Source organism: Rhipicephalus sanguineus, unplaced genomic scaffold, assembly GCF_013339695.2.
Source record: "Rhipicephalus sanguineus isolate Rsan-2018 unplaced genomic scaffold, BIME_Rsan_1.4 Seq1145, whole genome shotgun sequence".
NCBI classification, from domain to species: Eukaryota; Metazoa; Arthropoda; class Arachnida; order Ixodida; family Ixodidae; genus Rhipicephalus; species Rhipicephalus sanguineus.
Window position 1 is genome coordinate 7,986 of NW_023614401.1, and position 23,879 is coordinate 31,864.

A 23,879-nucleotide genomic window follows, 5' to 3' on the forward strand; every position below is an offset into this window, starting at 1 on the left:
TTTTTTTTTAGAGAACGGTGAGCTCATTCCCGCTCACTCTAAAAGCGAAGTGGGAATTGCACGCCGCGGGCTACGCGATAATGTTCAACTGACGTCGCAGCAGTCTCGATTACCAATCGGCCGCATTTCCTGACCATGTACAAAAAGCGTTTCAGGGCCCCTTTACACTAAGCAAGAAGATTTCATGCCTACCTAATTCCAAGGATAAAACTACCTGATGCAGGAGGAGTTAACCTATGTGCATTATTTCCTATTCTCAACACGCGATTGTTCGAATAAATTAGACCCATTTCTAAAACTTGGTTGAGATATTGCCATATGGCAGGTCGAAGTGAATGCACGATACGTACCACGTTCGCGATTTCTTAGTCGGAAATAGGCAAGATTGAGGGCAACGCGAGGCCCGAATCCTGTAAGATAACGATTCATAGATTAAATTTCCAAGATATAAAAAGAAGTAAGCGTGTTGAAAACACACCATGAAACTTTCTTTCCGAACTCGCAAGCTCTAACATCGGACCATGGCCGCTGGAACAAATGCGCGATAGTAGCATGTGTTCTTGCATATGTACAAAACGAAAACAGACTTGTTCAAAGATAAATTATAAACCCGTTTCCCTGACATGTATTATTTACAAGTTAATGGAACACACAATTTACTCAGCTATCATGATTCACCTCACAGAAAACAATATCCTAATTAAAAGGGCAGCATGGCTTTCGTGAAGGCTTGTCCTGCGCTACACAACTTGTAGAATTCTATCCCGATTTAGGTTGGGAAATTGATGCTGAGGACCACATAGATTGTTTGTTTTTAGATAGTATGGAAAGCTGGGCGAGTTGGTTTGAGGACATTCTCGGAAACATTTCGGCGCGCACACAAAAGACGAAAACGAAAAGCGAGAAGACAAACGAGCGCGCCTGTTTGTCTTCTCGCCTTTCGTATTCGTCTTTTGTGTGCGCGCCGAAATGTTTCCGAGATTGTTTTTAGATGTTCGAAAAGCTTTGGGCAAAGTTACCCAATCACTTCTTGTTTACAAACTTCAGCAAATAGGTATACACAGTGATGTTATCAAACGGATTGAAAATTTCTTATAGGAGTGCAGCCAGTAGGTTGTCGTTAATGGCGAAAAATCGAGTTACGTAAACGTGACCTCAGGAGTCCCTCAGGGACGTATAATATTTTTGATATATATTAACCGACATAAATTTGGGTATTACGTTCACCTTACGACTGTTTGCAGATAGTTGCGTGGTGTACCGAAACATATCTTCTGAACAGGACGCGACAACACTTCAGGGTGACTTGAGTAGAATACATGACTTGTCTAAACAGTGGAAGTTGTGTTTAAACGCTAAAACGGGCATCCATATGCGTTTCGCTAAAAAGCGAAAACCACTGATAAATAACTACTGTATAGATAAGGAGTTGGCTACCACAGCTGATGTTTATAAGTACCTAGGCGTCGTGTTTTCTGCTGATTGTTCATGGAATGCGCATATTAGTGAGATAGTTGGTAAGGCTGGACGGGCGCTGAACTTTGTACAACGAAATCTAAGATGTCGCGATATTGAACTAAAACGGGATGCGTTTACTACATGTGTAAGACCAATATTAGAGTATGCCTGCCCGCTATGGGATCCATCGGAAGCCAATTTCACTTGTCAGATCGAAAGTATTCAAAAGGGAGCGGCCAGGTACGTCCTGGGCAGGCACCGTAGAACAGACAGGGTCACGATGATGAAAAAAAAATTGAACTGGGAGTTGCTGTCTTGGCGCCGACGGAATTTAAGGCTGAAACTGTGTTTTTTTCCAAATATATTACAACAAGGAAGGCATAAACAAGAATACTTACTTAAAGACACCTTTTTATCTTTCTAAACTTAACGATCACAAACTCAAATTCCGTGAACAATGAATGACCCAGGACGCGCATGTTGCGAATTCTTTTTTTTTTCCAAAGTGTGTATCAGACTGGAACAAGCTTTCGGAAAAACAAGTATGTTATGCAAATAAAGACTTATTTGTATATCTGTTGTAACCCCCCCCCCCCTGCTGTAATTCCCAATGGCAATGCGGGGTAATTTTTGAATAAATAATAAAGAAATATAAGGCTACGTTTGTTCCTCGTCGCATTGTAGAGGGCCTTGCGCTTTTTCGTGGATACGTCAGCGGCGTGTTTAGATGCGCGTCAAATAAGAGCTTGAAGCCCTGTTAGAGTGCGCCCTCACCCTGTATAATGAATGAACGACGCCGCTTATTAATGAAAAAAACTCTTGGAAGCGTTTATTCTATATTTGACGTGTTTCGCGTGCTTTTTTTTTCTCGAAACGAAAAACAACCAGGCAGATTTCAAAAACAAATGCTTGATTCTGGTGTTATTTGAGTGACCTACAACCTAAAATTCATATTTTACTGATTCGAGCAAGAATAAAAAAGTTTGATGATTAAAGTTAATTAGTAATTAGTGATTAGTAATGAAAAAATAAAGGTTCGATGTACACATGACTGTCAATAACATGTCGCAGGTGAAACTTTTGCTAGAACTCAAGGTAGTTTTTAAACTCTCGGCCGAGTTAGCTGGGACACCCAGTATATATATATATATATATATATATATATATATATATATATATATATATATATATATATATATATATATATATATATGTGTGTGTGTGTGTGTGTGTGTGTGTGTGTGTGTGTGTGTGTGTGTGTGTGTGTGTGTGTGTGTGTGTGTGTGTGTGTGTGTGTGCATTTGTATGCAAGGTTGGTAGCCTTGTCCCTAACCTTAACCAGGAATGTCAGTCGTCATGTTGCCGATGTGTACGCCGGTATCAATATTTTGCCGGTTTCGCAATTGTTGCGTATCTAGTTATCGCATTTCGATCCGAGCAGAATGCGAGCTGCGCTCACGGATGAAGCTGCGTGCCAGCCAAATGGTAGAAATAACACTACGTGAATCAGGATGGCTCATTTAAGGTCAATTAGTACGTAATTTAAGAAATATCAATGTTGAAAGAAAACAAACGCTCCCCAAAATCGCGTTTTGGTGCTGCGTTGGAGCGCCTTTGTATGCTATCACAATACGTACTGCGATCGTAGTCTGGTACTCGAGGATGGTGTGGCCCTGCAAAATCATTAGTCATTGATCAAAACACTGAGACATCAGTCTAAAACTTTATCATAAAATACATCCGAACGCTACCGAAAAAGCACATTGGCCTGAACAGACAGCTAGCCCGGTCTACAGTTCTCTCCGTGACTTGATGCTATCATGCACGCCTATGCTGGATTAGATGAAATAAAATTTCGCTTACTAGATGGACGGCAAACTTGCTTGTTCATGGAGAGAAATTAGATAGACATAACAAATTTTATTATTTGTGCGAAGCTGCTTTTGTGCGTTTACGCAGGAACGCTGAACGCGAATATATTATGCTTGGAAAGACGATCACACCCAACAACCGCAGATTGTGAAGAATGTTCTAATTTAGTATTGTATATATTGTTCGACGCCATAAAAGTGGAACTACTTAAGCCAGAGGTAGCGCTATGAGACGTTCTCAAAAACATCGGCGGGTATGCACTACTGAAAGCGAGCACGTCCCAAACAGCTCCTAGCCTAGCAATGCCATGCATGATTTAGTACACCAAGGGGGTGGGAATTGGAAGTTAGAGTGAGGAGGAGTGGCATGAGGGTCAGTAGGAGGGGAAGGAGCAGGGAAAGAGGGTGAAGCACAATACATCCATGCATAGTATAACATAGCACATGGTGGGATTAGTGATGCAGAAGTATCGATGGTACTATCGATACTATCAATAATTCAGTGGAGCATACACGCCGAGATTTGTATCTATCTTGGAGTGTTGTAGGCGAAAGTCATCGATTGGAGATTGCTGCCCCGCACGTCCACCAAAAAGTGCTCCTAGCGTTAAGCGTTTCTGAACAGTTGAAGACTTGTAGTGATAAGTGATCGCCAAGATATTTCACTGGCTCGTAACACAGTTTACAGTCCTTCTTCTACCGCCTGCTATTTTCACCGATAAAGTACACAGGGTGCCGCAGACATATCTAGTCCGAGCTAGGTCTAGCCAGGCATCTTCAGGGGACATAATTCCAGTAAAGCAACCAGTAACAAAAATGTTCTTTTCTCATCCCATGCAGGAATTCTTAAGCGGAAACACTTGTGTCCTCGCCGCAACAAGTGCAGAAACTGAATAATTTGATCGTTCTGTTTGCCAATATAATAGTTATACGGCTGCCTTTAATTGTCTCAGTGGCATTTTCATCTGCTTGATAATTTCGCATTGTTTTGTTGTCGTAGTTTTTTTGATTGCTTGAAAAAAATACTTTATACATATATGCAGCATACACAGTTTCAGCTCCGCATGCATCATAAACCAACGGAGTGTAATATCTCTCTAACTAATAAAGCGGCCTTTCACATGCTGTGGTGTGCAGCGAAAACATTGCAAAAATTTGAGGCTAGGCCAGCATACATCTGGGTACACTTAAGATCCTGCAGTGTACGGGCAGAAAAGAACAACATACATACGGTGATGAGCGAACCCAGTAATAGGCGGAATTCCGCTTCCAGCAAAAAGTTGATTTCTTAACTGCGCATCCAACACGTTCCGCCTTGTCGAAGCGTGTCCTAAGGGGCAGAGAAAAAAGATAAGGCTTTCAATAAATATATTTTAGCCGAACTATCTGTATAGCATTATTGGGTACCTGAAAACACTGCCACCGTTGTTCTGCTTTCGCAAGCTGTTACAGTTTTCGCTGAAGGATACATGTGGATGTTGTTGTGTTAGCTCACTGTTGTTGGCGCTGTCAATCAAATCATGTTCTCAACACCCATTGCTCGTAGCCATTGCGTGAGATAGATCACATGTCTACATATGTCTGCAAGCCATGATACGTGCCTTTTTATTTAGTAATAGAATGTGGTGTAATCAATCTAGAATAATTTTGTGTTGTGGTTCATCGGATTGTTATCGCTATCAGGTCTGGGTGTTTCGGCTTGTACAGCCGCAAAGCAATTATTTATCAAAGCCTTTCTGCTCCAATTTCTCGGCATCACATTCATTTCAATGTCAATTTGTTGGCATCATTTCTAAGTTGCAACATCGGTGTTCCTATAGCATCCCCATTGTCAAGTTATTAGTATCACCTACAATGCATCACCACAAGGGCGAAGCAGTGTGTAAGACAGCAATAAACTGGAGTGTCTACAAAGTAGTGCAAATAGCTAACTACTTATATCTGACATGGTGTAGATCAACAAAACTTGGCAAAGCTTGCACTAAGCACTAAGCCGCGCAAGCCTTAAAACAGCGAAACTGGGTGGACCTGAAGACTAAGCTGGTTGCTTCTAGGTTGCTTCTATGCATCAGCTAAGGTGTAAGGGTTGTTTCTACGGTTGCTTTTAGGTCGTTGCTAGGCTTTATAAGAGTGATGCTAGTATGTTTCTACGCTGATTCTCAGCGCAGAGAGGTTAGAGTTAAACCACACAGAGTGGCAGATGTGACACGGATGTCCAAGCTCAGGATACAGAAACTCGCGCTGAAATCAAGCGTTCGAACCCCTCATACAGTCACAGACACGACATGGATGTCGAACCAGAGATAAACTCGCGCTGAGACGAAGCGTGAGCACCTCTCAAAGATCTACAGACACGTCTGTCTCCATCGTTTCGGGGTCTTCTGGTAGCCGCCATTGCCTTTCCCGTTCCCTAGTGTTGGGCTAATCACAGTCTGCTTTCTTTTCAGTGGGGAGTAGTGGAATTTACCCTATTTTTGTAGCACATACCCGTTTGTGATCATGGCAGTTTGTCTCCGCCGCCGCTGCCTTTCCCGTTCCCTAGTGTTGGGCTAACTATTGCCTTCTTCTTGCTTAGTGGACCAGTAGGGAGTAGTGCGGTTTAGCGACATACTGTGGCGCATACCTGTTCTTGATGAGGACACTTTTCTGATAGGCCACCCAAATTTCTTTGCCACATACCCGCTTGTTCGTTTAACTGCTCTCTTCCAAATTTTAGTGGACCAGTGGTGAGTATTGGGATTTACCTAATTTTTGTGGCACAGACCCGTTTATTTTCGAGATAGGGTCGGACACATTACGGTTAACTTAAACGCTGTCTTAAAGCGCTGGCTTAACAAAATGTGGCCGGTGAAGCGCACAAAGCTCATTTTGTGCTGCGTACCCTTTCAACGCAAACTGAGCGGTAAGATCAGAACGCCTACAAAGGTATCAACCACTTGCCGATCTCTTGATGTAGAGTGCGCGCGACCACACAGGGCTGATTAAAGTATGCAGTGTCCGCCAGAGCCACGCCAGCCCATCTCAAGGGCCCCCGTGCCTCTCGCGCACCGCACGACGGAACGTGCATTTCCTTACCTTCATAAGGAAAGTAGCAGGTGGTTGAGATAACTTCTACTAGGTGCCGCAGTGACCGCACTGTTCACAAGAAAACTGTGTTCTTTTAGGGGCGAAGCTCCTGAAGCCGTGGCTTTGTCCCTTCTAGCTCGTACGTGACCGCCTATGCCGCGCGTATGTGCCAGTGGTGATCGAAACGAAGCAGCGCGAGTGTTCTTGGCCCTGCGCAGGGACGAAGAACACGTTGCAGTTCTTTCTCTGATCGATAAAGCGTGTTTGTTTGTCGTGCTCCGTGTCCTCGTCGATCCCATGTCGTTACACTGGTGGAGGTGCGGGGTAAGCTTCATGCTTGGACTCCATAGCGGAGGCGACAATCGAGGCCGGAATCGCCACCACGCGTCGAAACACCGGTCCACCGATTCAGTCGCCGTCTGCTAGTCGCCGTCATGACCATGTGCCTCGCACCCAACCTGTCTATCGGGGACGTCAAGTCGTTTATAGACGCTGCGTTACGTGACTGCGACAACAAGTACAAGAACCGTCCGTTTGTGCTGGTTGGGGACTTCAACGTGGACCTCATTGCCAATGACTGGATCGTGCAGCACATGCTTTCCAAATACGCACTCAGATGTATCCATATGCAACCTACCACGATCTGAGGGACGTGCACAGACTTAGTGTTTGCAAACTTCCCACTGCAGCCAGTACCAGAACCTCTCTCGCTTCATTTCACGGAGCATAAATCCGTCATAATGAAAGGACCTCACAATCCAGCCGCCATGACTACGACGAAATGAAAAGAACAAACGAAGAAATGAAAGAACAAACGAACAAGAACAAAATAAAAGTTGACTTTTATAATATACGCACAGTCGTACGTCTTTCTAATGATGTAATGGGCTAACTTTCACGGGAGAGTTACGGTTTACCGATGATCTCCGCCTCTCGAGCTTCGCCCACTTATCATCATTCATCCCGTGGATATGGCGTGATTTTTTTCAATAAACCCGTTCAATTAGTTTTCATTAATTATTTTGTCCTGACACTTAACTGGCCCTTAAGTAAACTTACGCTCCGATATTATACGTTTAAAAACTAGTTCTTAGCTTAAACCAGAATCATGGATTTCCAACCAGTTTTAAGACAGGTTTTTGGTTATTCCGTAAGTAAACACTCGAGCAGAAATGCTTGCAGTAGAAACAAGCGCGTCACTAGTTGTTCGTGTCCCCTAAATAGCAAGCAAGTGGAATATGTCTTTGTCTATAAATCAGTGCATGGGTTCGGCCGGTGTGTATTGTTTCATCTTAAAAGATCTCGAAATTGGGCATATAAATAGGTGTACTCTTGAGATTGCCAACGTAAATGATAAATAGAAGAACACACACCCTCTTCAGGTATTCGAAGAAGGGATGGACGTTTCAGAAACTTTGGCCGTCCTGGCAGTTCTCCCTGATGTTTGTAAAGTGGATCATGTGCTAATGTTGAGAGAAGAACAAAATCAGCTCAGAATGAGTAATACATTCGGTGGTAGAGCTGCGTAATAATTTGTTATCTGAATACCATTCCAGGATTTGGAAGCACTGGGGAGCTTTTATAGCAAGTTATAGACGATAAATACGTGAACATTGGGTGCCGTGAACTAATTTTTCTTCGAGCGTTAGAGTGCGACAGCACCTATGCAACGATTGTTCATAATAACATATTAAGAAATTATTTATTAATAAAGATCTTGCTAACGATAAGAATGAACGGGATGGTATGTTGGCGTGGCGGGATTGCGTATAGAGCGTGCTGAACTTGATATAGTTCAATGTGCATGAACATGTATAGTAAGTCAACCAGACCGGAATAATCTGTAAAATATTTAAACCTAAGGATTATGCCATTGCGCGAGTGGTTGATAAGTGACAATGGAACAAATTTAGGTTACACGGGTCATACGCCACAGCAATAACAAGTATTTCTTGGCCAAGTAGTGCGGTTTTCCGTAGCGCAAACTTTAAGTCTTTCAAGCATTGGTCATTAAAAAAATCACGCCATATCCAGGAAGTGAATTATGATTGAGGAGCTGGCTTGGAGATAATCGGGTAAAATGGAATGCTCCGTACAATTCTTCTGCTGTCATATAAATTCGTCACACGTTGCTAAGTAGCGACTGCGGTCAGGTTGTTGTCGAACCATAAGCGGTCGCAGATCTTCGCGGCTGTGGCCGAAAGTGTGGTCGAGGAAATCGCGCTTGAAACGCGCGTCGGTGCCACGAACTTCAGGTAGCGACCGCTTTGGCGCTTGGCCGCTGCATCCCGGGCCCGTACCTCTTCGAGGTTCTCTTGCCGCCGCTTCCGCGCTGCTTCGGCTTCGCGGACTGGTGTCTCGGGGTCCGCACGACGCTGACGTCTCTCTGCGGCCCCGCGAGCTCTCACCGTAGGGTCCTGGCGGCGAGTCCGCGATGCTGCTGCCTTGCGAGCTTTCCTCTCCGCAGCCTTGTCTTCTTCTTTTATGTTAATAAATGGAAGCGCACCGCCGAAGTAGAGCGAGCGCCATATGATACAGTTGACTATGCTATATGTGGCTTTGCCTGTGTTAATATCATCATCAAGGCGTTCGAAGAACAAGATGAAGAAGACTTCCCTTTAGCGCGAGAGTACGCCTGTAGCGGTCGGTTCTGAAACTAAGGTTACGCTTACGGCGTGGGACTTTGCCCCAGCTTAAGAAACTGGCGAGCCAGCTCCTAAAAACATGGAGCTCATCCAGACTAACTCAATAAATCATCATCATCATCATCCTGTCTACGCCCACTGCAGGGCAAAGGCCTCTCCCATTTTCCGCCAATCAACCCGGTCCTGTGCTTTCTGCTGCCACGTTATACCTAGAAACTTCCTAATCTCACCTACCCACCTAGTTTTCTGTCTCCCCCTCACGCGTTTGCCATCTCTTGGAATACATTACACTCAAGAAATATATTACAACAGAGCTCTTATGCTCGAGGTTAGCCGTGTTTCGTAGATAGAAAGTTATGATCATCATGAATCGGCACGCGCCCATGTCATTGTCGTCTTGTGCTGCGCTCCCAGAATAGGTGCGCCCATTTCTCCGGCGTGGAATGCACTTATCTAAATGGCGTGAAAACGAGTACAGAGAGAGAGATCGGAAGGCAGAGAGAGAATCAGAAATAATGATAGAGAAAGTGGGATTCTTGGTGAAAAAATATTTCTTGCCAAGAGCAAACATAGCCATGAATTGTAGAGTATGGCATGGGGTGGAAAAGAGGAAAGTGAAAGTAAAAGCCCAACCAAGCCAGGACCAGCTCTGCTGGGACCCAGCCCTGCATGACTTAGTGTAAGCTGCGGTAATTTTTTATTGCTTTTAGGGCTCACTGGAACTCCGGCTCACTAAGAATTTCCTAAACCGGACTTATTCGCACTCCGACTTTCTAAATATTTTCCCGACCGGACTCACCCGCACTCAAACTCATCAAAATATTACTCAACCGTACTCAATGAGGCTCAGACTGACAGGCCAACCTGACCACGTGTGAGTCTGAGGGAGTCTACTCGTGAGGAGGGTTTTCCAACCCATGCTGACTAGTGTACGCGCTACCCTGGATGGGCCTTAGTCATACATCAATTTTTCTTTTCTGACGCAATGTTCAGCTGCGGCACGTAGCACAACGCATGTCATGTTGGTCACTATAATTGGGGCCATTCATATGAAAGTAGAATGCGCAATAGGCGTGAAACTATTCAGTTGGCCGCCTGAAATGTATAGTTATATTGAAAACTAAGAAGACGTGACTCGTTGGTAGTGTCTGTTGGTGACACGGCTGGCAATACAGAGCAAAATTTGGGCTCATTCGTGAAGCTTTGCAACATGCAATGTATCAAGTTTCTTATTTTATTTTAGCCAGATGTGAAGTCATATCTTGCATTGTGTCATTCATATTTTCAATACAAGCGAGGAATTAGCTCTAATCGCAAGCCTCTCGTTTAACGTGCCATTTTACGCCATGGAGTTTGGTAATATCAATCTTTGCTATATATGCGGCAGATCGGGTGTAGTGTCTTTGTAATCTGATCTATAAGCCCTCGATTGAGAGAGACAAGCAGGGATTTTCAGAATACAGGCTTCTACAGGCAATTTATTTCCTGCCAAAAGCTGAAATTGTTAATATGATGGCAAGACTTTCAAACTACTGATCCTGAACAAGCTCAAGGAATGCCTGTTTTACAGCCGAGCTGCAATGCTTGAGGTTGGCTATATGTCGTACATAGAATATTATCATCACCACGAACCGGCGCGCGCTGTCTACCGTATTGTAGTGTTCAGCTTCGCTTCCATAACACGCGCGCCCATTTCTGCGGCATAGGATGCAATAACAATGATGAGCGAGAGAACGAGTACAATGTAGAGAAAAAAAATAAAGATAGAAAAACAGACAAATTGTTCGCGAAAAAAATATTGTCCGGAGCAAGCATGGCAATTTATAGCATAGTATAGCAATGGTTGGGAAAAAGAGAGCTGAAAGGGTAAAATCTTAACCAATCCGGGACAAGCTAGGTGCTCACCAGCTCTACTCTGACCCAGCCTTGCGGGACTTTGTGGAAGGTGCGCCCATTTTTTGGAAGTTTCGAGTGCACCGACGCGTAGTATAAAATTGGCTTCCTCTATCATCATCATACGGTCGGAAAATTGTATGCGCGCTGAGTCTTTCTGCAAATCTAAAAACCTGAATTTAATTTTTAACCGACTGCTCATGGGTATAGCTGAACTCCACTATTTCATTATTATACGAAACGAAAATGTCGCTAACTCATCTACGATTCCCTTGACGAGGTGCAATATTAGGCAGTGATCAATAAATCTACAGCACTGAACAAAAGAAGTTTTCGCGGTGCTCTCAAGAACCTGCTCACTACTGCCGCAAGAAAGTTCGCCATAATTTAGAGCTACATGGAAGCGGATGCAAACCCTTTGCTTCTGAACTATGACGTTCCAATGCCAAACAGTAAACATTGTATTGCAAGTAAAACATCATCAGCTCGAAAAAAAAAATTAAACCAGAAGGACACTCTTGATTCTTAATTTTAACTTGTTATCCATAATATTGATCTGTTGACGGCCGCAGGGCATAAATATAAAGAAATAATGATTACACTTAGGGATGCAGCTGCTCGAGGCTCCGCTTCGCGTAAAAAGCTACCGACTTCATCGGTGCTTCTTACTTTGAAGGGATGTATTACATCTAGCCTTTCTACGTTAATCTGCAGAACACCGGATACTATGTGCTGTAACGTCAGAAACAAGTGCGCCTAAAGGAAGCTCCGTTACGCGAGTAATTATTCCGAAGAAAACTTTTAGGCTACGTTCCTGATGCTTATGTACTCGCACAGACAAATAAGGTTTATATGGATCGGTGGGCACCTTGTTGTACCTTTTTTCACAAGGCAGTTGATTAGGTCTCTGATGAAGTTTGATATGGTTTCTCCTACTTTTCAGTCAAACGACGTTTTTGTGTCCACAATAGGTACAGGAAAAAGTAATCAAATTAAACGTGTCTTAGTAACAGGCTTAGTATATGTGCTCGCCGCAGTGTGTAGTGGTTCTATCACCAGGGATTTGTGACTGACGAATAAAAAAGACAGCTTGATAAATCTATGAGGTAAACCACAACAACAAGAACATACGTACCCTCTTCAGGTATTGGAGGAAGAGATGGCTGTTTTAGCAGCCTAAGCCTGCCTTCCAAGCCTTGCGGATATTTGTAAAGCGGATCATTTGCTGACGTAGACAGAACAAAATCAGCTCAGAATGCGTAATAATATGAAGAGTTACATACAATTTTGTTATCCAAAAAAGCATGCTAGCAGTGATGTAATTCTAGCGGTGCTGTGATGAACAGGGCTGGGCAGAGATACTCAGAAAATTATTCCGGAATACAGATATCGAAATACATGGACTGGAAGCTTAAAATACAGATACTGAGATACATTTGCCTTTATCGTAACGGGATATTTGAGAGATACTTTTGCCATAAAACGAAGAAGTATTCCGGAATACAGTTACAGCGATACAGATACTGGAATACTTTTTTTTATTATGAGGATGCTCATACTACGCAATGAGATTTATTAGTGCAGCATAATGTTATAATTAAAGTTGCAGCGCATTGAAACTTTCAGTTCACCTAGTTATTAGAGTACCCTCAGCGCCATTAAGACATTGCAGGGGGGGTACAAAGTACATAAATATTAATAATGACGTAACTACAAGTATCAATTGCAAAAAAACACACTATTTCATAGCAACAGTACCTAACATTGGACACGGAAATCGACATACTTGGTGAGAACAAAATGAGCTATGCTTGAAATAGCACAGTTTAAGCAAATCACTAATGAACACCAGTGAATTGAGAAAAAGCACACATTTATCTTGCACATAAGATGAGCTTTGCTGAGAAGGTTGATGTGTAGGCTTCTCAAATAAACTTTCTTCCAGACAGCGTCGGTTCGGCCTCAGCAATAGACTCGCAACAGAAAAGAAGTCTCTCTACCGCTGAAGGCGAGCACAAATTCTTGTTACAGTGAATAAATACCGCCTTCGTAGCCGGATAGTCGTGCAGCGTGGCGATATCCCTTCTCGGGTCGTCTAGATACCGAAACACTTCAGCCCTCACATGTGTTGTTCAGACCGTTCAGAAGTCGGTCCCCGTCTTCGGATTCCTCAGCTGTCTGACCTGGTCGGCGCCGGCTCAGACGGCTGAGGATTCCGCTGCCCATATACGCCGGCCATAATTACCTACGCGCAATAGAGCCCACTATGTCAAAACTACACAATTCAAACATTGGCTTCCTAAAATTATGTTCTTTGGGGGTGAGAGGGTTTAAGCCCTTCCAAGTCGCTCCTGCCAGCTCTATAAACAGACGTGTAAACAGGCACAGCTGCTCAGAGCGCGCCATTAGAAACTAGAGCAAGCACTCATCGCCTGGGCCGAAAGGGTCACTCTTCAATAAAGCTGTCACCACCGGCGCCACCAGCACCCATTTCAGGAAGTCGCAACAGGCGAAGTCGGCTCCGGCGGTGGGGAAGCCTGGTACCACAAAAGACATTTTCACGCTTGTAATTAATTAGGAAGGCACTCTGACACGCTGAAGAGCTGGCTGAAAGCACGACAAAGGTAGCCATCTTCTAGTCACTTCCGCCGCGACTACAGGAACTGCTTTTGAAAGTACCGCCGCTTTGAGAACTGAACGCACGCGAAGCATTCAAAGCCTCTGTTCCCAGGCGGTATACGCGTGGGAGATCGCGAAGTAATGGCTTGCCACCCGAAAAAAATTAGGCGCGATGCACTGGCCTTGAGAGACAGTGGCTTTCGTCGCCAGAGGCCGACAACACTGCCTCCGCGATTCTGCCGTCTGCGGCGTCGCGCGCTTTACCACATGGTACTTACAAATCGCCCAATTAGCCATTTTAACAAGTTTCCACATGGGCCATTCTGTGCTTGAGGGGAAGCCATCACCGCCCTTACTGTCGGTGACCGACGGCCCGCCATTGCTTGTCTTGGCACACACACAAAAAAAATGTCATTCCACCGTTGGAAACACCCCTCAACTCATTTCCGACAAAAAAAAATGTAACGAGATACCCGTGTCCTGCATAGTATCGCGATACAAACGATACATCGTAAATGTATTTCACTACTGAGATACAAATACATTTTTCATATGTATCTCGATACAGAAATACAGATACACAAAAGTATCTCTGAAATAGTATCGCGATACTGCCCAGCCCTGGTGATGAACCCGTGAAGCTGTGGACCCAGGACCACTCACCAAAGAACGTAGTGGAGTCTTGAGAGCTTACACCAGCCAAAACCATGTTTACAGATTAGGAAATAAAATCTCGCTACAGAAAAGACTATTCAATCTAGCTCAACGATATAGTCCTATTCAATAGAAAAAGGTCACTACAAAGATAAATCGTATCTCTTTCCACGCTATCTCTTTCTGCGTCGTGGGAGCCCAATGACACGTCGACACCAACGACACCGACGCCTTTGCGTTGAAGCAGACGTCGTCACGTTGAGTCTCACTCCAGCATAGCGCGGCTGGAAGTCTCAGAAGCAGCAGTAGGGGCCACCATAGCTTCAGAAGGCCGCAGGAGCTTCAGCTTCTACGCCCACCACTAGCCACAAGGCCGGAACTACAGCAGCCACTCAGAAATGGTGGTAGAACCACAGCCACACCACCGCCTACTTGGACCGGTTGTCCAGCAGGATCACATGCTCTCGCCGGCAGGCGGCCCCATTCGTCGGTCTAGCTGCCGACCGGCCTATATCAGGATCATTTGACAGCCTCGCCTGCCTCGTGAACGCTAGACCACCCCGCCTGGTTCCTAGGCCCGTGGCCCAGCAGGATCACATGACTTCGGTTCTGACCAAAGTTGTGCGGCTCTATTGATTGCATGTCTAGTCACAAGCAGCTGGCCTCGAACGCCGAGCAGCACAGAATGCTGAGACGCACGTCACACTAAGAATAACGCGTTGTTTCTCGTCATCTTGTCGTGGCGATGCACCTGAATATTCGTGCTTCGGCTTATGTCAACACACGAGGAATTGTTTGGTTTCGGTACGTTTCCTACACATTTGTGGACAATATTCACGTAGACAATGTCTGTTGCTCCCACAAATTTATTTGCGGGGTTTAGTCATCAAAAGAGGTGTTTTTAAAACAAAGTTTCTTACAAGACTTTCGTTGCCTTATGAGTAACTGATTATTTACCGTTATGAAACGGAAGAAAACTACAATACTTTCTGTGTGTTTGTGTCCATTCAAGCGCAATCAATATCGATGCGTGCCCTTTCGGGCAAAAGTATCAAGTTTTATGCAGCGTCACTTCAATCATTGTGTTTTGAAATCATACAATTTCTTTTGGCAGGTTTACGTTGTCCTTAAGAAAAAACATTAGAAAGTTCCACGCATGTGGAATTTTAGTAAACAGCGGAACTGGCAAGAAAGCGCAGCCGCCTGGAAAACGCAGACTGAGTTGTTGTTCTTTAAAACGGTAAGGGTCTCAGCTTGTTGATAAGGCTTCATGGGTTCAAAACAACCCGTAAAATACGAGAATACAGAAAGATACATATAGGCCCAATTCTGATTCGAGCTCAGAATCGGTTCACCTTCAACTGTGTCTCACATCGACTGTGGGCGATTGCCAAAAAATTAAGTGGTTTTATACACTGTTATAGTATTTTAGAATAACTGAGTACTCTCTTGAACACCATCTTCTTAATTTATGTATGTCTACACCTTGTTCTCGTTCTTTGTTGCCTGTTTTGCAGCGAAAGCTGTTACGAGATCGCAACAACGGCTATTTTGGTGACCGCTGTAGCCCGAAATGAAAAATATAGGAAAAATATACAGGGTGGAGCGGGTTTCGAACGTGGGCCCTCTGCGTGGGAGCCTAGTATTCTACCAGAGGGCCCTGCCGGCTTTTTTTTTTGCTTTCATGGTATTTATTACAAATCTGCGTAGTTAGCATACATAGCAAACAAAATACACAAGGCGGCCTCTACCAGGGTACGAGTGTTACACAGAAGTCCTAAAAGGGTAATAAAGCTACACATTTCATGAAGAGTGAATACCAGTCCGGTTGAAGCTCTAATTGTTGATAAAAGTCTATTAGCTGAAGAGCCATTTGAATGAAATGCAACCGTGATGATACCATGGGTTCCGCATGCCTAACATGCGAGTTTTCCATAAACTGTGCATACCTATTAGTAATAGCATGTCAGCAGGCATAGAAGGACTTTTGGGTGGCACTAGATAACGTATGCTATAGGAATTGAAATCGAGTTGTTTTTTAAAAGTTCTTTGTAGAACGTACAAAAGAGTATGGCATCTTTACAACTGATGAAGCAATGTTCTATATTTTCCGGAACTTCACAGAGGCGAAAAATAACTGAGGATAGAAAGATGCCTTTGCTGCTTAACCAGGTCTTCACAGGCAGCGTCTGTGTATGCACTTTGTGGAAGAATGTCCTGGATATTGGTCAAATAAGCATTTTTTTCACACGCGCAAGCACATCGTGTCCAGGCAGTCCAACATGTAGTGAGCGGCACAAAGGTGCAGGAAACAACATATCTAATATGACATTATATAGATCTTTTCGTGAACTAGAGAATAAATAGTCATTAGAGAATCTTACTGTCAAAAACCGCACTGATTCATACACTTCACGCATGAATCCTTGCAAATAGGTAGGCGAGGCACAATTAACGGATACCACTAAACTTGGTAAAACATCGACGAGATTCACTTGGAAGAATGTTCGAAGCAGCGGATGATCGCAGTCCCGAAAATAGAAAAAACGAGGCACAAATTGTCTAATAAAGCACTGGGCCATGCCGGTGCTTGAAACTCCTTTGCAAAAAGACCCTATACGGGCTTCATGCTGGGAATGAACCACATTAAAATGTGTTATATAGCGTGGTAGAAAAGCAAAATAACAAACAGATGTAGTACAACGCTGATTCTGTTATAAGGCTTCACACATTGCAAACTGCGCAACGAGTGGGTTCTTGAATGCTTCCAACCCATTAGAAATGGCTCTGCCATAATTCTTCATCGTCATCAGGCACAACATGAACAAAGTGCACATAATGTCTTACATGTGTTTAGCGGGTACCACGGCTCTCTGCAGAACGACGAAAAATGGCGTAGTCGGTGCTTTCGAACATGACCAAATTAAGATTGATGGTATAGTGGGTACCTTACTAGTGTATATGTATAATTGACCCCAAGAGACTTTACGACAGGCTCTAGAAATGCCGCTCTTCCAGCTTTCGCGGTCACTTTGCGGCACGTTCCACGCAGGCCTGATGTTTTTAACAGCAATTCTCTTTCAGCTAACCGTAATTTGTGTGTGGCCTCCCCGAAAACTATCATCATCATGAAGGCGTATGTTCCACGGAATTTTGGCACGCCGCACTACTAACTGCTTCTGTGAGGTCTGTCATAACCCTGAAAACGAGTACAGAGAGAGAGAGAGAGCAAACAAGAAAGATAGAAACAAGCAGAGAGACGGGAAGGAAGATATTAAGAAAGAGAAAGAGAAAAAAAAATCACAGCATATCCAGGGAGTGAATGATGATGAGTAGGCGAAGCTGCGGAGGTTCATCGGTAAACCGTGAATCTTCCGTGAATTCTGCCCAGTACATCATCACCGACGTGAGATCGGGCGCGTTTATACTAAAGGTTCGATGAGTTATGACGACTTGCAGCTCACTTTAATTTTACACGTACGCTGTGAATTTTCATTGTTTAGAAAATCATTCCTTTAGAAAACATCTGGCGTCTTTCGTTAAGCAGCTGGCGTCTTTTCGTTTTGCTTTAGAAACATCTGGCGTTCTTTTGTTTTGCTTTTACAAAACATCTGACGTCTTTCGTTGGTTTCGTTGGTTTAGCTAACACTTACACTTCTACTTCTACTAACGTTTCCTACTGGAACATGCCAATGGCTGCTGATGGGGAATGAGAGACAGAAGAATTCGGCTTTTAGTTAAAGCGCACGCTGCGAATTTTTTTTATTGTTCAACAACGCACAGGAGAAATCTCCCACCGGCACCACCTTGCAGGTCAAAGCGTAAGACTGGTTACATACTACGCTACGAGGGACGAACGGGCGCCGCGTTAAGGACCTTCGCCCCTAAAATTCATGCCGTGATATATTTGTTCACAAGGCGGAATTTGAACCCACGTTCCCCAGGTTCTAAGGCGAGCGTACTAACCGCTCGGATATCCAGGCACGCTAGCAGAGCATGGCATAGCGTTGTCTAAGTTAGCGTAGCAAGGGGGTGGCAGAGGGAAGCGAGCTTGAGGAGGAAAAATGTCATGATGAATACCCCTGGTTCACAAAGAGACAGAGAGAGAAAGCTATAGAAATAAAGAAAGATAGAGAGAGAAATAGAGGGAAATGATGGTAAAGAAGACATAAAAATATAGAGAGACGGCATGACTAGTGCGAAGCTACCGTACTGGGGAATGGCAATGACAACGACGACTGCGAGAGCAGCCCGAAGCAATGAAAGCGCTACGCCAACGACGACGTGCCTGTAGATGTACGAGTGGTGTGAACGCTCGATTCTTCAGTTTTAACATCCGTGTCGTGACTAATCTAGCTAAAGGCTAACAACTTAGAACAACGAGAATATACTTCAGAATCGTCCAGTTACGCTCATTCAAGGCTTTCGCGACTCAGAGCAAGTATCGCCAACGCCCAATGGCACTGTCGGTGGCAGCGAACTCTTGGCGTCGCCACCTAGGATCAGCCTCTTGCTCTCGAAGCTCGGATTTTGCTTGCCTACGCTCTCGTTTCCTTTGCACTTCCTTCTTCCGAAACTCGGGGTTTGATGCTCGACGTCGGCGCTGCCGCTTTCGTGCGAGCTTCCACTGGCTCTCGAGCCGTGCGCAGTCTATTGTGAGATAGGGCGCCCAGGATAGACACAACTGCTCTTATACCTTTGGCCTACCCCGGCGCGCTCTCTCATTGGTCCGTTTTACCCCCATAATGCTGGTCATGTAACCTGCGTGGCTCAACTGTTCTGATACTGTCCTGTCCCCTTCTCGCCTGGCCACTTAACCCGCACTGCTCCTGCATGACACTGGACGGCAGTGGTGCGACTTAGGACAGCTGCATTGTTAAACATTACCTGCAACAGCGACCTGCTTCACAGCATATCCAGCTTTTGTGGACACATCACAGCCAGCGCCCCTGGCGGCCCCGGCGCGAAGCTAGCGCGTTTTCAATGGAACTGGCGAGTTTTTCCCGAATAATTAAGTGTAGAGGGTGAATGTTGAAAAACGCAGACTACAGAGCGCTCTGGGAACCTAAACGCACGGGAGGACTGCAGCGATCACGTTGCAGTAAGCTTCAATTTTGTTCCCAGAGCAGTTAAAGATTGTACAATGGGAGTCTATGGAAACGGCGAAAAATGTGGCCTGTTTTTCGAGACAAAAACGGTCACTGTCGTAAAACTAAGCAAGTTATGTTAATGGTCAGGAAATCACATGTAGTCCTGACACTCAGCTTTCGTTTGAAGCCAATCTCAACTTGCCGCAATTGGCATAACATTGTTCCCTAACACGTTTTTTGAAGCGCGGTCGTTCAAATGTTTGTGGTAAATTGATAAACCCTTGCTTACCACAGGCGACAAGGCGCCCACCGTGGCCGAGCGAGCTAATCGCTCAAGTTCAGAGCCCGGCATAACCGCGCTGACCGCGCCGTCATCGGTTCGATTCCTGGCGACGGATCAGCATTTTTTTTTTTTCAGCCCGTGACTTAGTTCCACAGCTTCGCACAGGATGTCGCCGCCGAAACAAAAAAGAGCTTTCGTTTCGGTTTCGGTTCTTGACTGTAATCTAGAGCTGCCGTTTCTTTTTCTCTTTATTATATGATTTCTTTAGTGTATGTTTAAACACTCCACGCGTATCACATCGTTCAGACCTACATTTGTAATTCTCACTTTATTCTTTTATAAACGTCCTAAGGAACAGAACGCCCGATCAAGTTACGGTGAACAAAGCTCTTTCGAACTTTTGTACGCGTATTGTGGTGGAAACTTGTTTCTCCCTTCTCATGATGTCGTTACGATCTTCTCAGGTACCTACAATTCAGCAACGTAAAGGAAGCGAACTAAGCTTAGACAAGCGAGGCATAGTAATTAAATGACAAAGTTAGACGTTTTTGCAGTTGCTTTTTACTTTAGGGCTAACGCAAGTGTCCGTAGTAATCTTAACGAACGAAGGGGAATTTTTCGAGGGGTTCTTTTTTCTTGTTAGACACTACTAATGAAACGAATAGATAATTAAGCCAATGAAAGAATAGGAAAAATTATTTGTTCTTTTTCAAACAGTAGTGCAATGATTTAGCCCTAACTTAAATGAAATCAAAATCGCTATCTCGACAAGCATCAGCGGACGGCTCATATACCCTTCTACATGCTGCGCTCTCAACTCGAAGAGACTGTGCGAAATCCCCTTTCCTACCTGGAGTGGCTGTGTTCTCTTACAGCAGCATTTTGTAGATTTACGCGAGACTGGATCTAGAAGAGTTAGCTGCCAGCTTTACTTCATTTGTTGCTATCGCACTCATTGCATCGTCCTTGCGGTGAAACTGGGATTTTAAATGCGAAGCATTCTTAGCGAACTTCTGCGACTTTGAGCGTATCTATCTATCTATCTATCTATCTATCTATCTATCTATCTATCTATCTATCTATCTATCTATCTATCTATCTATCTATCTATCTATCTATCTATCTATCTATCTATCTATCTATCTATCTAGCCGCCTACGACTTTGTGCTCTCCTGGCCGTTTCGTTAATCGGATGTATACCAAAATTGGTGTGTCATAACATGGCCTTATTACGAACATAAATGACAGGTCATATCATGAAAATCATGACACGCATGTCATGAACAGCATGATTTACATTCCACGGCCTTTGGGCTCCCTGGCCGTTCCGTTAATCGGATGTGTACCAAAATTGGTGTATCATAACATGGCCTTATCGCGAACATAAATGACAGGTCATATCATGAAAATCATGACACGCATGTCATGAACAGCATGATTTACATTCAACGGCCTTTGGGCTCTTGCGGCCGTCCCGTTAATTTCAGATATACCAAAATTGGTACGGCGTGACAAGAGTTCATGACGAACATAATGACAGGTCCTAACATGCAAATCATGACGCGCATGTCATGTGCAGCTTGATTTACATGACATGGTCTCGGGGCACTCGCGGCCGTTTAAATGAAGGGATACATACGAAAACTGGTATGACGAGACATTTCTGTACGACGAACATAACTGACACGTGGTAACATGAAAACCATGATATGCATGTCATGTATGACATGATTTACATGCCACGCTCATGGCGCACTCGCGGCCGTTTCGCTAGATTGATATACACCAAAATTGGTACTGTGCGATGTGACTTTATGAACAACATGAATAACAGGTGGTAGCGTGAAAACCATGACATCCATGACATGTATGTCATGATTTACATGCCACGCTCATGGTGCATTCGCGTCCGTTTCGCTTGCGTGATATACACCAAAATTGGTGTTACGCGACACGACAGTATGACGAACGTAAGTGCGAGGTGGTAGCATGAAAATCATGACATGCAAGTCATGTACGACCTGATTTACATGCCACGCTCATGATGCGCTAGCGGCAGTTTCAGTAGATTGATATACACCAAAATTGGTATTGCGCGATGTGACTGTATGAAGAACATGAATGCCAGTTGGTAAGATGAAAACCATGACATGCATGTCATGTATGTCATGATTTAATTGCCACGCTCATGATGCATTCGCGGCCGCTTCGCTAGCTTGATGTACACCAAAATTGGTATTGCGCGAAGCGACTGTATGACGAAGGTAAATGAGACGTGGTAACATGAAAATCATGACATGCACGACATGATTTACATGTCATGCTCATGACGCACTCGTGCCGTTTCGCTTGCTTGACATACACCAAAATTGGTATTGCGCAACGCGGCTGCATGACGAGCGTAAGTGAAAGGTGGTAACATGACAATCATGACATGCATGAAATGTACGAGATGATTTACATGCCATGCTCATGGCGCAGTCGTGGCCGTTTCGCTAGATTGATATGCACCAAAATTGGTAATTGCGCGATGTGACTGTATGAAAAACGTGAATAACAGGTGGTAACATGAAAACTATGACATGCATGCCATGTATGTCATGACTTACATGCCACGCTCATGGTGCATTCGCGGACGTTTCGATAGCTTGATATACACCAAAACTGATATAAGCGCGATGAGACTGTATGATGAACATTAGTGACAGGTGGTAACAGGAAAACCATAATATTCACGTCATGTATGGCATGATTTACATACTCTACTCATGGTGAACTCGCGGCCATTTCGCTCCTTTGATATACACCAAAATTGGTATTGCGCGATGTGACTGTATGACGAACATAAATGAGAGGTCTTAACATGCGAATCATGTATGCATGTCATGTACGGTATGATTTACATGCCACTGTCATGGTGCGCTTCCGGCCGTTTTCTTAACGTGATATATACCAAAATAGGCATGACACGAGTGCGTGATGAACATAAACGACAGGTCATGCATTTATATACCAGAATATGCGTTTCATTGGCATGGTGTACACTAGATTGTGCATGCATGCGTGCATAGGCAAACATGTGATATATGGTGGACTAGATTCCATGGCATGAATGATTTCATTTGGCTCAAAGACAAACAAGGCGATGTATGCAGCTCTTTGCTGGCTGCTTCGCATCACATCGATTCCCACAGCTGCGTGGGATCTGCCGATATTTTTTATTCATCTCTTGTCATATCTATCGCCCTACGTGAACAGAAAAAACCCAGCATGCCTTCTCTTTTTACATCGCAAAGCATTGTGCGCTGCATCGGATAGGTCCGTGTGATATGACGTCATGGGCGTCGGCAGGGGGGTGCAAAAGGGGCGCTTGCCCCCCTCAAGTCAAACCAGCACTTTCCCCCACCCAAGCTACACCAGTACTCTCCCCCTCTCCCAGCCGCCATGCAACACTGCTTTGCACCCCCCAAGACAAAACCTTGCCGACGCTCCTGTATGACGTGTGTAGATGAAAGCTTTCGGGAAGTCCAGGGACTGGTGCTCCCAGTTACAATACGAAAATCATGTGATTCAGCAGCTTTTCGCACGCACTCGCAGCCCACCTCAACGTACCGCAATAAGATGCCATTTTAAACATCTGTAAATGAAAATGTGCGCAGCATGTACTGGTTGCGCAAGGCTGGAACCGAAAGCGGAGCTAGCGTTCGACCTAGCTTCTTCTAAGGTTTTGCTAATACCAAGCTATTGCTAGAGGTGCAAAGTGTTTGCTAGTATAGTATTACTTGGACATGGCTAGGCTTGGATAATCTATTCTTCTCAGGTTTCGGTCGGTTCCCCAGACTACGCACTTGTTGCGTGGTTCTGAAGGGGAAATGTCGCGTCACTAGTAGTTACGTGATGGAATTTTAGTGACGTGAGAGAGAAAGTACATCTTATTAGAGTCCAGTGCAGACGCTGAGGTTGCCCCACGCCACCCTGTTGTTCCGAAGTTTTTGGCGCCAACACGTCACGTCAATAGTACGTGACGTTACGGGATTTTAGTGGCGAGACTAATTACTTGATTTTACGTGAATTTTAGTCACGTGGCTAGCTGTTACGTGATTGTAGTCACAAAGTAGATGTGCGATGTTACGTGATCTTGGTCACGCGACAATTGCAGGCCCGGTGTACAAAAAATTGTAGTCGCAGGAAACAACAACCCATCATCGATATCACATATATTTTACGATCACGAGAAATTCACTTTCGTTGCTCGAAAGAGCAAGCGAAGCTGCACTCGTGCATTTTTATCACGTTTCA

The 23,879-nt window shown here is 44.4% G+C and overlaps 1 long non-coding RNA gene across 1 annotated transcript; it reads right to left on the reverse strand.

Annotated features, from left to right (window-relative positions):
- Window positions 1-305: 305 nt before the first annotated feature.
- Window positions 306-12,159, reverse strand: LOC119376286 (uncharacterized). Its single transcript, XR_005180543.2, has 4 exons — window positions 12,069-12,159; window positions 4,561-4,659; window positions 3,096-3,131; window positions 306-410 (listed from the first exon to the last, which is right to left on the reverse strand). It is a non-coding gene; the product is annotated as an uncharacterized LOC119376286 (long non-coding RNA).
- Between the last annotated feature and the right edge of the window lie 11,720 nt (window positions 12,160-23,879).